The 15,619-nt window shown below is 56.2% G+C and overlaps 1 protein-coding gene across 4 annotated transcripts in view; it reads left to right on the top strand.

Moving 5' to 3' along the window:
• LOC117652142 overlaps positions 1-15,619 on the top strand; it is a 161,952-nt gene that overhangs the window by 26,439 nt on the left and 119,894 nt on the right. Inside the window, exon 1 of one of the 4 annotated variants that reach the window (XM_034396838.1) lies at positions 8,902-8,960. The exons of 2 other annotated variants lie outside the window; for them this stretch is intronic. The gene's annotated coding sequence lies outside the window, so the exon portion shown is untranslated. Of the gene's footprint in view, positions 1-8,901; positions 8,961-9,142; positions 9,148-15,619 lie in introns of those variants that run through there. One more of the 4 variants, XM_034396847.1, reaches the window with a different exon arrangement.

Here is a 15,619-nt window from a genome sequence, read left to right on the forward strand (position 1 = left end):
CTCCACCGACTGACGTGGTTCCATTCCTATCCCAACTAATATAGGCTTTTGCTTCTGGTGTTGATAAGTGATCATAGAGCGCTGAAGCAGCGTTTTTAAATTTTACAGGAATGAGTGAAATGAGTCTTCCTTTCAAAACAGTGTTTTTTGTTTGTCTCAGATTCGGTTCCGTTCTCAATTTCATTGGTATTTGATTCTTTTAAAAAAAGTGACGTGGGCTTTCTTTGTTCGTTGACAAAATAAAGATACCGCTGCAGAGCTTGGTCGTACATTTTCCCTTTATCACTGTCTGCAGCTCGCTGTTTCAAAATCCGGCTCATTTCTTGGTCCAAATCGTCCATGACATCTCCAGAAGAACGGGTAGCGGGCTTTTCATGCAATTTTGTCATTGCCTCGTGAGGCACGAGTATCAATTTCTTGCAGTGCTCCATAGTTGAATAATTAAAGACCGAAGATGATTTTTCCGACGGTAGGAGCCAAAACGCTAAGCAGAAGGGGAAGGAATGAACCCCCTTTTTGATTCAGAGCCTTCTTCTTAGTTATCCAAGACTCTCCTCGCTTAGCTAACCGTTTAAGGATTGCTTTGTGTTTCTTTAAATTTTGTATTTGTTCCGGTGTAAGTGGCACGTTACCGCACAAAGTGTTGTCACAAAGTTCACAAATGGAGTGTACAAGTGCCTTGTCAGCGTGTTTCAGAATGGCCTTGCGTAGGTGTGGACGTGCGCGCTGTAGAACACGAAGTAAATCTTTCTGAGATTGATTCGTTGAAGGGGGCATCACGAGACCTTTAGAAGTGTACCCTTCGGCTCATCGTCCGAGAATGATCTACTATAAACGAGGGGGGCACTTTTTTACTTTCCTTTTGGTATATAAAATACAGTCGTTTCACCAGGAAAAATGTGAGTTCTCAGTCGCAAGTGGTCTTTTTGTCTCACGTGGAAATCAAACAAAATATAGGAGTGTCCCTCCCGCGTAGCGTCTTCATACGCTTCCAGCATTCCTTTCCAATGGGTGGGGTCTACTTGCAGGACAAACGTTCTTATTTGTTGTACATCCCGTGGTGATTTTAAAAGAATAACATAGTGTGCTTGTAAACTAATCTGTCTAAAGTAAGGAGGGAAAATGGACTGTGAAAGGAACCAGTAGGACAAATTGCGGTGATGAGATCCTTTGATGGCAAGTTTTAAAAATTCTGGATTTTTTACTTGGTCTAAGAAATCATCGACAATGACCAATTTTGGGGCCTTCTCCCCGGGGGAAAGTGGTCCAGCGAAGGTGCACCCTCGATGAATTGGACAGAGTGTTGCTGTGCAAGCTCATCGTACAAATTTTTATATTCACTGTAATACCAAATGACTTTTTCAAAAGTGGCCGTGAACATTGCTGTGCGGTTTTCCACAATTTTTTTGACCAAAAAACTTTTGCCCGCTCCGCTTGGAGCGCAGACCAGGGCATTGGACGGATGACGGAAACGCAAATCCATGTTGACGGTGTTATGTGAGCAGTTGAAGTGAGTGGTTTAATGTGTGTACCGTCGTTTTTATATGCCAAGGAAAGCTGCATCATTCCTTATCAAATTTTCCCAGGATGTAACTCAGCACCATAGAGAGGTGCGGGCGGACGCGGTGCGGGCGGACGCGGTGCGGGCGGACGCGGTGCGGGCGGGGGGCGTGCTCGGCGCGGGCGGGGCGCGGCGGGTGCGGACCCCTCGGTCGCGACGCAGTGACCGATGCGAGAGCGCGGGCACGGCGCGGGGCAGGAGAGGAGACTAGAACTGAGGAGGGGTAAGAAGAGTGACGGGGGGCCCCCAGTGTCTTCGATAAATGCACGCGTAGGGCAGCCAAAAGTACCAATCGTTCCACACACGAGCGTCACTCTACATCTCCGCGCGCAGGAAGCAACGCTTAACGACCGACGATCCCTTCATTTCACCCTAATTGAAGACATGTCGGCACCAAACAAAACCATGGATGCGGAGGGAAACGCCATGCAAAGCCCTCCGAAAGATGAAATGATAGCTCTCTTTGCAGTCATTGTGATATGCGCTCTGTTGATTCACTGCTTTGAAGGCATTTGTCTGCGTCCCCGAGTAGTTTCCCGAGCGGGTCCAAATAAAATCGAGACTGGACATGGTGAAGTTTCAGGCACTGAGGATAATCAGACTGAAGGGGGAGGTGGAGAGACTGGCGGAAAGGACGCTGCAAAGCCCAGCCGCACTGGCAGTGGGACAGAACCTGACGATAGCGCAAGACTGATGAAGGGGGAAAGAGAACGCGGCCCCGAGGTCAGATGCACCGACCTGGATGAACGCGCCACCGAACGGGGCCCTCAGTATTAAAAGTGGGAGCACGCTGTCAAAAACACCATTCTACGCGCACACCTCACACTGGACACAACCATGGAGCCAACGCTTGAAACCAGGAACGCCAACTTGCAACCCGGACTGACACGCACGGTGATCACCTCAGATTCAGACAGTGGCTTTGGCAATGATGGCGCAGGGATTCAAGTAATGCATACTCAAGATCAGCCCGAACGTCCAGCACATGAAAAAAACTCTACTATGAACTCCACAAATGACGCAAGCACACAGGGAAATGGCAGTGGTGATGGAGTCACTTGGATAGACCATGGATACGATGAGGCAGATATCTCGGAAACACCATTTTCCCCTGTAACAGAAAGCTACTTGACAGAAACGACGCCAGCAATCCCAAGTCACGTCATAAATGAAAGGCGTGGAATTTACGATGCCTTCGAAGTCAAAAACAACATAGTCCCCTTCATGCAACCCATTCACCCTCGATATTGCACATTGGATCGCAGACACGAAACACTCAGCCGGTGGCCAAGCGGAGCCCCTGTCACGGCCGATGCACTAGCTGAAAGTGGCTTCTTCTACGCGGGGTACAGAGACATCGTTCTATGCTTTCATTGTGGAATATCGTTATCTTGTTGGATTGAAGGAGACATAGCAGATCAGGAACACGCAGCATACTCACCTTATTGCGGTTTCATAAACCGTACTAGGGGAAAACATACGTGGAGGATGTACAAAAAAATTACTCTCAGCTCAAGAAGTGCCAAATCATTTTAAGTCTAACATAAAGAAAAATCTTACTACTCAAAATCTGACGAAGAGACAAAAATTTGGGTGAACGACGCAATATTGATAGAGGGTTTTGTAAAATATGCTTTGAACGAGAGGCTAATATCGTCGTCCTGCCGTGCGCAAAATTTCTATACGTGTGCACAGTGCTTACCAGGACACTCAAAAGTGGAGTGTGCAGAGCAAAAGTTGACTTTACTTTGCGAGTTTTTGTTTGAAGAGCCCTAAACGTTTTTTCTAAAACAGAATACTTTATGTGTATGTATGTTGTAAAATCAGAATTAAAATTTTATAAATGTTAGGTGTTTTTCATTTCAACTTCCCTCTTTTTTAAAAAACCCCCTGATTGGTAGGCAACCCCAAAGAATGCACGAGGTGCCTGGTTGTAGTCAACCCGTTGCAAGGATGCAGGGTGGCGCCTGAAGGGGGGAGTGAGAGAAACATGAGGTGAACGAGTTGCACGTGAACGGGGAGTAGTTGGGTTAGTAGCCGGACGAGTCAGTCTGCCTCGGAACTCCGCCAAGTGAACACCAGGGCTACTTGGTGACCGGTAGGGACGCATCGGGCCCCCTCCAGAGGTCCCCGATGTAAAGTTACGCGTGCGACGCCTGATGGGGAGGGGAACCGGCCGCGAGGTACGCGAAGCGCCTCAGGGAGCACGGTTACGAGGAAGCGTCACCGGGAGCACGAATACGATAGCGCCTGATGGGGAGGCAGCCCATTGGAAGAATAAGCACGACCCACCCGGTTGGAGGCAACCCGTTGCAAGGATGCGGGGGAGCGCCTGCACGGATCCGAGCAAAAACGCCTGATGGGTAGGCAGCCCGCAACATCGTGGCCTTGAGAACGGCACGCACGGGTTCGGGTGACTCATCGAGACACGAGTAGGTGGAGTCGGACTGGGACTGGGTTGCTTTGCCCCTGCCCCCCGGCAGGGTAGGCAATGCAACCCAGTGCCTGTCTTACTACTGTCGCGCTTCCCCTGCCGGGGACACTGTCGCGCTTCCCCCGCCGCGAGGCCCCTCGCGTTTCCCCCGCCGCGACACTGTCGCGCTTCCCCTGCCGCGAAAACTGTCGCGCTTCCCCTGCCGCGACACTTGGTTCCGGCCCCTTTTCCCTTTGCCGCGACACTGTCGCCCCCCCTTCCCCCCTGCCGCACACTGTCGCGCTTCCCCCGCCGCGAGGCCGTCGCGCTTCCCCTGCCGCGACACTGTCGCGCTTCCCCTGGGCCCCGACACTGTCGCGCTTCCCCCGCCGCGAGGGGCCCTCGCGCTTCCCCCGCCGCGACACTGTCGCCTTCCCCTGCCGCCAAAACGTCCCCGCTTCCCCTGCCGCGACACTGTCGCGCTTCCGTTTCCGCGACACTGTCGCTCTTTTTTCCCGCCGCGACACTGTCGCGCTTCCCCTGCCGCGAGGGCCCCTCCCCGCTTCCCTGCCGCGACACTGTCGCGCTTCCCCTGCCGCGACCCCTGTCGCGCTTCCGTTTCCGGGGGACACTGTCGCGCTTTCCCCGGGCCCCGACACTGTCGCGCTTCCCCCGCCGCGGACGCTTTGGCCCCAGCCTTCCCGTTTGACGCTGGGCCCCAGCCTCGCTGTTTGACGCTGGCACCGCCCCGCTGTGTGAGGCTGGCCAAACCTCGCTGTTTACGCTGGCACATTTGCTGTTTTCGCGGGGAAAACCTCGTGTTTGACGCTGGCACAGCCTCGCTGTGTGAGGCGGCACAGCCTCGCTGTTGGGGGCTGGCCAGCCTCGCTGTTTTACGCTGGCACAGCCTCGCTGTTTTTTTGCTGGCACAGCCTCGCGGGTTTGACGCTGGGACAGCCTCGCTGTTTGACGCTGGCACGCCTCGCCGTTTGACGCTGGCACAGCCTCGCTGTTTGACGCTGGCACAGCCTCGCTGTTTGACGCTGGCACAGCCTCGCTGTGTGAGGCTGGCACAGCCTCGCTGTGTGAGGCTGGCACAGCCTCGCTGTGTGAGGCTGGCACAGCCTCGCTGTTTGACGCTGGCACAGCCTCGCTGTGTGAGGCTGGCACAGCCTCGCTGTTTGACGCTGGCACAGCCTCGCTGTTTGACGGTGGCACAGCCTCGCTGTGTGAGGCTGGCACAGCCTCGCTGTTTGACGCTGGCACAGCCTCGCTGTTTGACGCTGGCACAGCCTCGCCGTTTGACGCTGGCACAGCCTCGCTGTTTGACGCTGGCACAGCCTCGCTGTTTGACGCTGGCACAGCCTCGCTGTGTGAGGCTGGCACAGCCTCGCTGTGTGAGGCTGGCACAGCCTCGCTGTTTGACGCTGGCACGGCCTCGCTGTTTGACGCTGGCACAGCCTCGCTGTGTGAGGCTGGCACAGCCTGGCAGTTTGACGCTGGCACAGCCTCGCTGTGTGAGGCTGGCACAGCCTCGCAGTTTGACGCTGGCACAGCCTCGCTGTTTGACGCTGGCACAGCCTCGCTGTTTGACGCTGGCACAGCCTCGCTGTTTGACGCTGGCACAGCCTCGCTGTTTGACGCTGGCACAGCCTCGCTGTTTGACGCTGGCACAGCCTCGCTGTTTGACGCTGGCACAGCCTCGCTGTTGGCAGCGCCACCCCTTTCCCACCCCCCACCCCCCCCCCCACTTTCAGACACTAAAGTGCCATTTTGAGCTCAAAATAGAGAGAAAAATACAGCAAAGTCGTAAATTCTTTGATTTTTGGCTTCTTGCTCGCTTCGCTCGCAGGTTTTCTTAGTTTTCCTCCATTATTTGGCGTTTGGCTCGCTTCGCCCACCAATAAAGCGTGTGATTAAGCTCTAAAAATGGCAAAAGTTGTGTTAAAGTCTAGAATTGTGTGAATTTTCGCATTAAGCTCGCTTCGCTCGCTGGATTTGGAACACTATGAGAGAAGTCTAAACCGTATTGGGTGTTGCCCCTTAACGGTAGGCAACCCAACAATTTTTTATAAAAATTTCGCCCCCCCCACCAGAAAGTACTTCGGGCGGCCCTGGCCGCGAGGCCGTCGTGCTTCCCCTGCCGCGACACTGTCGCGCTTCCCCTGCCGCGAGGCCGTCGCGCTTCCCTGCCGCGACACTGTCGCGCTTCCCTGCTGCGAGGCCGTCGCGCTTCCCCTGCCGCGACACTGTCGCGCTTCCCCTGCCGCGACACTGTCGCGCTTCCCCTGCCGCGAGGCCGTCGCGCTTCCCCTGCCGCGACACTGTCGCGCTTCCCCTGCCGCGACACTGTCGCGCTTCCCCTGCCGCGACACTGTGGCGCTTCCGTTGCCGCGACACTGTCGCGCTTCCCCTGCCGCGACACTGTCGCGCTTCCCCTGCCGCGAGGCCGTCGCGCTTCCCCTGCTGCGAGGCCGTCGCGCTTCCCCTGCCGCGACACTGTCGCGCTTCCCTGCCGCGACACTGTCGCGCTTCCCCTGCCGCGACACTGTCGCGCTCTCCCTGCCGCGAGGCCGTCGCGCTTCCCCTGCCGCGACACTGTCGCGCTTCCGCTGCCGCGACACTGTCGCGCTTCCCCTGCCGCGAGGCCGTCGCGCTTCCCCTGCCGCGACACTGTCGCGCTTCCCCTGCCGCGACACTGTCGCGCTTCCCCTGCCGCGACACTGTCGCGCTTCCCCTGCCGCGAGGCCGTCGCGCTTCCCCTGCCGCGACAGTGTCGCGCTGTCCCTGCCGCGACCTGTCGCGCTTCCTGCCGCGAGGCCGTCGCGCTTCCCTGCCGCGACACTGTCGGTTCCCTGCCGCGACATGTCGCGCTTCCCTGCCGCGAGGCCGTCGCGCTCCCCTGCCGCGACACTTCCGTGTCCCTGCCGCGACACTGTCGCGCTTCCCCTGCCGAGAGGCCGTCGCGCTTTTTGTCGGTCAAGTCAAAAATATAGGGTAGGTCAACTGTGGGGTGGGTCAACTTTTTTTGGTAATATTTATATTACTCCTATTTATATTCCCATATTTATATTCTAATATTTATATTAATATTTTTATTAATTAATATATAGGTAGGTCAACTTTGAGGTGGGTCAAGCTACATAGACTCAATTTTTCTACGTTAGAAATATGGGGAGGCCTTCTGAGAGGTAAGTCAAATGACATACACACTTTTTTTTACGGAAAATGAAAAAAGAAAACAAGAATGGTGTAGGTGACGGTTAATTTCTAGTTCCCTTTCTTGGCCCTCGGCCGACATCGACCAAGCCGCAGACAACAAAACACCGCGCCACCTTTTACTTTTATTGTTGTTACCTAATTTATGGACAGGTACTGCGAGAAGGAGCGAGGTAATTGAAGTGGCAACAGGAAAAATATGAGATGGTCGGACCGTTCGTCTCACTCGCACTCGCGGGTGGGTTGCCGTGTCACGCGAGTACCCCCCCCCCCCTTCCCCCTCCCCTCTTACCCTTCCTTATCATGTTTCCGAGCCTCAGCCGCGCCGAGCCTTGTGCCACTACAACGGTCCGTGTTGCCCTGCTGTGCCCCGCTGTGGCCTGCTGCTGCAGGCCTGGAAAATCCCAAATTGTGTGCCGAGGTTGTCACTACAGCAGGATTTGTCCCGGGCCCAGTCGGTGACTAAAGGGCCGAAGCGAGGCCTCGGCCACCACTCCTCGGATTAGGCCAACTTGGCGGCCGGACCGCGTATGTTCTCTCACGCCTCTCGCTGCTACCCGGCGGCAAATTTCCCGACTGTGCAGGTATTGAATTTTGCGTTAATTAGCCGAACTGGAGTACCGTCGTGTATCCTGGCTGCCCGCCCCGCCCCGCCCCGCCCCGGCTGTACATCGTGTCCCGCCTTGAGACAGCAGCCTCCAGCCATTAGCACTCTATCTTACGGTCGCCTTATCACTGCAGAAAGGGTTCCTCCCCGGACCGAGGCTGGCCGAGGCTAGGGTGTGTTTTGGGAGCAAATTCATGTCATCAGCAACCCGGCGAGGTCGTTTATTGTTCCCAGGACGCCGAGAAAAACGAGACCAGGACCAAAGGTTTTTAGCGCGGACATTTTGTTTCAAAATGAATCTGGAAAACGGGGAGTGTTGAACTCACGTTTCGAGGACTGGGGGCAAGTTGCGCTGTCCTGTGTCGTCAGATGTTATGGAAGAATCCGAACAAATCTTCGAATCCACAAGTTCCAAATCCGCCCTGGCGGGGTGTTGAAATACAAGTCCGCGCCGCTCCAACCCGAATCACCGTAGCCGCTGGCTTCTGGTCCGTGCCGCACGCTGTCTGACCCAGGGGACGGTGGTTCGAATCCCTGGCGGATTTTTTTTCCTTTCCTCCGTGAACCCGAGCAGCGCGGCGGCCGCCGCCGAGGAGTCCGCCGCCACCGCCGTCGAGCCGGAGGGGCGCGTCAGTGGGCCAGAAGACCGCTGGAGGCGGTCAAGACCCAGGACGCGTTTTGTGCTTCAGGGTCGCTAAATGGGACTCGAACCGAACGTGTGACTCCACCAATGGATTGCTCTCCGAACGAGGAATCCATTGGTGGGGGTCGGGGGTCACACGTCTGGCTCGAGTCCTGCTTAGTGACTCTGGGGCTCAAAACGCGTCTGGAGTTTTGGCCTGCGGCGCCGGTCTGCTGGCCCACTGTGGGGCGTGTGCCGCAGGGGCGCGCGAAAACAACGAGAGGGGAGGGGGGAAGCGGCGCCAGAGCGGCGGAGCACGGAGCGTCGCGGCGCCCGGCCTGCGTTCGGCCTCCGCCCGGAGCGCCGGAGTGCGAGTCAGTGTGGTGTTGCCACTGCCCCGGGAAGGGAGGGAGGTTCGCCCCGCCGAGTCGCTCCGCCGCGCACGTCGCGCCGCTCTCCGCGTGCTCGCCACGCGCCATGCCGCCCAGCGCCTTGCCGCCCAGCGCCTTAAGCACGCGCCACTGACGGCCAGCACCAGGTGAGCGCCCGGTTTCACCTCGGAGTCCATTTTGGTGAAACTTAAACCCACTGTTCGCGAAATTTCGACGAGGTCAGAGGGGAAATTTGAGTGGAGTTTCGGAAGAACATGAAGTCTTAATCTTTCGTGAAATTTTTGTCGACATTTTGGTGATGATAAAAAATATGAAGCGCTGGTGAAACGTTTGGTGAAATTCCTGGTGAAGTTTGGGTAAAGCTTTCAGTAAAAACTTTGGTGTCCAAGTTTTTGTTTTAGAAATTCCGCGTCACGCGGTAGCTGTGGATGGTGTTTTTTTGTCTTGCTGGGTTTTCTGTTCATCCCACCGGCATTTATCGGAAAGACCCGAATCAACATGGCCAAGTAGTCGAGCCAGAGTGAATATTTGACGGGAGGAAACGACCTTTCAAAGACGCTATGGTATTCAAACTCGCGCGCACCGCCAATTTGATTAAATTTAATTTTTTGTTGGTGTGAGTGCTGTGGAGAAGACTGAGACCCACTCATTTTGATGCCCGGCCCAAAACAGGGAGGGGTGGAGGGCGGGCCAAACTCTCTGTCTGTGTGTGTGTGTGTGTGTGTGTGTGTGTGTGTGTGTGTGTGTGTGTGTGTGTGTGTGTGTGTGGAGTCAAGGACACTATCACTGGCAGTCAAACAAGTCAAGCTGGCCGGCCGGCCGGTCGAAGAAGGGGGAGGCTCTCAGTAGCTATTTACTATCAATTATGGACGGATCAAGGCAGGGGCGACCACCGCCAGCCAGCACCACCACGCCGACGACGCCGCCGCGGCCCTGCTATGTCCTCCTGCGGGGTGCACCGCCCGTTCGATGGTTGTGACAGTTCCTTGAAGTGGCGGCCGCATGTGTGTGTTTGTGTGTGTGCGCGCGCATGCGTGTGTGTGTGTGTGTGTGTGTGTGCGCGCATGTGTGTGTGTGTGTGCACAGCGGGTCGTAAATCAAGACAAAAGCTAACTCGGGGGGACAAGAGTCTTAAGACCTATTTATTATAACCGGCCTCGTCGTCCAAGTCCCCGAGGGGGCCAAAGGCCAAAAGAAAAAGCGGCCGGTCTTTGTATCGGTACGGTCCGTGATGTATGTGACGTGTTTTTCTTGACGTCCGTGTGACGGTGTGTGTGTGTGTCAGTGTGTTGTGAGTGGCTTCGGTAGGGGCTGGATATACGTGTATTTCTGCAGTGGCCCACTGCTCCCTCACTTTTAAAATTTTTTCAATCTCCCCGGCCAACCAAAGGGCATCGGCACGGAAACAAAGAATTTGGGAAAGCCGCTCACATCGACCCATTGGTTGATGAGTACTTTGTTCGCGCGGTATACGTATGCGTGTGTGTGTGTGAAGCTCCCGTGATTAAAAACGGTCTCGTTTTGCTCCTTGGCTTCGGTGTGTGCGTAAGCGTTAACGAACGCATGACTGCTCAGTACTTTCATCACTATCGCTGTGCTTCGCTGTGCTTCACTGTGCTGGCCCGGGCCGGCCGCTCCCCCTTTCTTTCATTACCGCTGGCTGCTCACTGGGAAAATGGGATTGGAGTGACTGGCCGGCCCCCGCCCCGCCCCGCCCCGCCCCGCTCTGCATATCGATGTCATTGGGAGGCGAGATCGACGCTGCGATAATTGCGGCTGGAAAAAAGTGGGAGAAAGGGATTTGCGGGTTCATCTTTTTATTGGGGATTCGAGAGGCGCGTCGGCCGGCGAGCGTGGGCGTGGGAGCGAGCCGGTGGCGTGGCAGCGGGATAGAACACTCTGGATACCAAATTTAAAATTAAATTATTGAAATTATTTCTTTGTAATTGACTGCAGTTGTTTTGGAGTAGCTTGGGGTTGTTCCTGCACCGACGTCTCGGAAGCACTTTCTGCGGGCCGTGCTTCGCACAGTGGTCGCCAGGTGCCTGAATGGGCTGGCTGGCCGCCTGGCGGGTAGGCAGTCCCGGACGCGGTCCCGGATGCGGATCTGCGTGTGGGGCGGCATAACGGCCGCGCTTTCCGCCCCCTCCCCCTTCTCAAACTTATTTGTCCAACTCGAGTCGTCGGTTGGCACAGAGCTTTTGAAGCGCGTAGGTGTGAGGCACACGTGTGAGGCTGCGTCGCCAGACTCCATTTCCCCCCACCCCGTGGGGGAAACTTGATCGTCAACAGTCGCCGCCCGCGGGTTCGCGTCCCGCCGTCGGCGGCAGCTTTTCTGTTTTCCCCGTTTCGACGAATGTGCTAGTAACGGAGTGACGCGGGATTTAATGAAATGTTGATTAGTCGAATATTGTTTTCCGTTGTTATTTGCCGCTCGTTTGGCTTAATAACCTATCAATCACAAGCCCTGATGCGCCGATAACACCCCCTCCCCTTAGGCGCCCCGCGTGGCGTTCAGCGTCGGGACGCACGCAACTCCGGGGATGGAGGACTTCGAATTTCGACCGATGATAATCGCTCCGATCTTCGGATGAGTTTTCATGACCTTCGGTCGGGGTTATTTGTTGATCTCAGTAGTACTTTTTTTTTGTCTGAGCCGTCATCATGGTCAATGTCAGCGCGTATCAGTCCACTGCGACCCCTTTTCAATGGTGTGACCGCGTATCTAGCACGCGTGCGATACGGTGACACCGATAGCAATTTTCAGCGGCAATCGGATAATGATTTTCCGAGGCCTTGGCCTGGGCAGAGTCCCTCGCGCCCCAGTGGGCCAGAAGACCGGTGGAGGCGGACTAAACTCTAGGCGCGTTTTGAGCTCGAGTCGCTAAATAGAACTCGAACCGAACGTGTGACCCCACCAATGGATTCCTCGTTCGGAGAGCAATCCATTGGTGGGGTCTCACTTTCGGTTCGTGTCGCACTTAGCGACTCTGGAGCTCAAAACGCGTCTGGAGTTTTGTCCGCCCCGCCTCCACCGGTATTCTGGCCCACTGTGCGCCCCGCACCGACGCATGGGTGGCTACTCGCGCAGTCCCCGGAGTGAAAAGCCAGGGCGAAGTTGGCGGTGCAAGTTCGATGCACTGAGGCGGCGTGGCGGAACGCATTTATTTTTAAACCGGAAGACAGCGGCGCGCATCAAACTTGCAGACCGCGTCTTAGCTTGTGACCCACGCGGCTCGTTTCCTGGACCTGCACCGCGACTGTAAACGGTGGCCAGGCCACGCTTCACCCCGCCCCGCCCCGCCCCGCCCAGCCCCACCACGCAGTGCCTGGCAAGGGGTAGCTGCCCACAAAACTTGTGGCGGAGCCGTTCCAGCGAGGTTCCAGCAGGTGGGCCCGACCGGCCCCGACCCACACGATAAGCCAGCTAGCTGTAAAGGCGGCGAAGCAGCCCGCCAGTGCATATGCCGCCCCAAGTTGGCATCTCGTTAATGTAGGCCCCACAGTGGGCCGGAGGACCGGTGGAGGCGGTCAAAACCCCGGACGTGTTTTGAGCTGAGTCGCTAACCGTGATTCGAAGCAAACGTCTGACCCCACCAATGGATTGCTCTCCGAACGAGGAATCCATTGGTAGAGTCACATGGTCGGTTCGAGTCCTGCTCAGGTACTCTGGAGTTCCAAACGAGTCTGGAGTTTTGGCCGCCTCCGCCGGTCTTGTGGCAAATCCACTGTGCGCCGGAGTGCGTGGCCTTCCGTCTCAAAGAGCCCCCTCATTTGGGGACGGCCCCCGGCATTAACATTGCACACGCGTGGAGTGGGGCAGTGCCGGCAGTGCTGCCGTGGAGTCTCCTCGGCGACCCTGCGGCTTGCGGTGCACTGCATGCAGTGTGGCGACTGGAGCCCCCGCGGCCCCCGCCACTCGCAAGAACAGCGCGCTTGACCGCGCCGTGTGAAACGCCATTTTATTCCGATGCACTTTTTGCCGCCCGTTCGTGAGGAAGTGGCGCTGGGTTAATGGTTTGGTTTGTCGGGGGTGGGGGACCTTGAGGGGTGGGGGCGCCAGGGCGCCACCCCGGCAGACCGTCACTTCACTAACTTATCAATCAAGCAGCCGCCCCCCACTTCGGGTGTGACTTGGGAAGAACAAGGGGTTCGGACGATATATCTGCGGCCTGCAGTCTGTCTCTCTCGCACCCCTCGCGGCGGCCCCGGCAGTGCGAGGGAGACAGGGCGCTGACTGAGCGGACTAAATTACGGGCAGGGCCCGGCCGCGGCCCTGCGTCCGCCAGGGGTCGCATTGATTTTAAAAGACGCCCGTCAGCCGGCAAATGGCCGAATGGGTGGTCGATTGATTTCCAGTGGGGAGACGATCCCTCGGCGAACGGCCAGGTTCAAGGTAAAAAAAAAAAAACAACCAAAAAGCATGCAGTTAATTTGTAAACAATTTTTCTTTGTTAAAATTTGTTAAATTTGAGTTAGCTGCGTCTCTCTCGCACTGGTGGGACGGTGCGTGAGTGCGAGAGAGACGGCCTGCTCATTAAGGGCGGGTAGTGGTGTAATGCACTCGCCTCGACGGACGCGGACTCGAGGAGCTTGTAGGAGTGCGGGTCGGCCAACAAGTCTCCCTTTGTTCGTCCGGCTGCCCTCTCCTGGCGCCTCTAGCGCCTTTAGAGCGACACAGGGAACGCAAAGGAGGTAGTGCTCGCGAGCAGTGTTGCTGGCAAGTTGGCAAAATGTCGCGTGATTTTGGACGGCTACTGCGTCCAATCTAGCTGACAAGGCCAGAGGCCTCCCTCAACGCTCTCACCCCTATTTTTTCATGCATTGGCTTTGACCTCAACGAATTTGGATCCAGTAACGTCGCAAAACTGGTCAAAAAGTGATTGAATCTCCGAAAGCAGCTGCTTTTGCTGACTTTGGGCGACCACTGCGCCCAATCCAGCTGAAGCCAGAGGCCTCCCTCAACGTCCTCCGTGTTCTTAAGACCCTACTTTTTCATGCCCTGCCTCGGGAAGGCTTGGACCTCAATGATTTTGGGAGCAGCGTGGCCTCGCAAAAACGGTCAAAAAGTGAGTATGATTATGTCGGATTGTGTTGGTTATTTCACTGATTACCAATTAGGCGTCTGATGACCTCGAGTTGGTTCGAGTGTAGCTGCCGACCCTACCCCGGAGGCCTGTAGGCAGCATCGCGCTTCCGCATGCCGCTGTTGCTTCGTCTTTGTCTCGCTAGGCTGGAGCAGTCGTCGCGGCGTCGCGGCGCCGCGGTGGGGTGCGGGTACACCGTGGAGGCGCCGCCGCGACGCCAGGGACTGTCTGTCTGTCTGTCTGTCTGTCTGTCTGTCTGTCTGTCTGTCCGTCCGTCCGTCCGTCCGTCCGGAGTCACTGCCATTTCACGCGTCATAAGTCGCTTTCAGTTCTCCGGGCCATCCCCCAGGCTGCGCCTCGGCTGCGCACCGCCAACTTGGCTGTCAAGGGGGCTCCAACTTTCCTCCGACCCTTTCCCACACATCTCGCACCCTGCCTCCGTACCTGCCGCGTCCGACCCGTTGTACCCTCGGTACCGGTATACCGTCCTCCGACCCCTCACTCACTGCACACCTTTTCCTTTTCCTGATTAGTTCTGCTCACCCTACGCCCTCCCCCTACCTATTCTCCGCACTCTTACCTTCATTCCTTCCCTCCGACCCTGTTCCGCCTTCATACCCTTCCCTCCGACCCTCCGACCCTTTTCCGTCTTGATCCACAGACCCTTTTACCTCCAGAACCGGACTTGCTTTCAATGGAGCGAGCGTGGCGTGGTCGCGATGAAGGGTATGGACGAAAGAATTATGTGCTGCCCTTATGGACGTTACGTGCACCCCCCCCCCCCCCTTCTCTTGCTTTTGGCGGAGCCCCGCTGGATGAAAAATTGAAATTGTTTGGCGGGCGACAAGTTGAAGATAGCGCCATGTTTCCGCCCATAAAGAAAGTGCAACCCAGCTTGGGCCGTTCCTGTGCGCGCGTGTGTGTGTGTGTGTGTGTGTGTGTGTGTCCGCGCAATAATACAACGTCCAGAAAGGGATAATTCCTCCATGACGCGTGTGTGCTTCCCGCAAAGTACCGCACTGTGCTGGTTCAATGGCACCAGACAATCCGAAATTGCGGGTTTGCTGTTTTTTACTGAAGAGAACGTCACAGTATAGCATGCTAAAGTGACAAAATGTACGGCCTGTCTTCAGTGTCTGAATGGCCATCTGTTATTTTTTTTAAAAAAAGGAGAGAGAGTCTACAGAAATATATTTGACTGATGGAACGACCTAAGTCTAGTGTCATCTCTGGTCGGTCATGTGTTCAATTTTTTAATTTTTTTAATTTTTAAAATCTTAGCTGATTGAAATGCTTTTAAAATGATCCCGCTGAGCGGCAGAGGCCTTCTGCCTGATTGTTCTTGCCGCCGTTTCGAGTGGAGTGCTGCGCCGCTGCAAGTTTGCCGCTACGAAACTTGTCCCCCCGACTTTGCAATCGGCCCTTTCCATTCCGCGATGCCTTTGACAGACACCGCCGCGGCCAGGCGACCAAGCGGCGAAGCAGCAGGTCGACGTTTTGCCCCTTTTTGTGTCGGGATTCACGCCGCCGCCGGGGCCAAAAGGAAGTCGGGTTTACGGGGTTTAGCGGGTTTACCTGCAAGCTAGTCCCCTCAACAACCCTCCACCGGGAACCCGATTGGATGAAGCGCTGTATAGAACGCCCTGGGAACGCCCGAGGAACGCCCTGCGAACGCCCTGCGAACGCCCTGCGAACGCCCTGCGAACGCCCTGCGATCG

The sequence above is a fragment of the Thrips palmi genome, unplaced genomic scaffold (assembly GCF_012932325.1).
Source record: "Thrips palmi isolate BJ-2018 unplaced genomic scaffold, TpBJ-2018v1 HiC_scaffold_10, whole genome shotgun sequence".
NCBI classification, from domain to species: domain Eukaryota; kingdom Metazoa; phylum Arthropoda; class Insecta; order Thysanoptera; family Thripidae; genus Thrips; species Thrips palmi.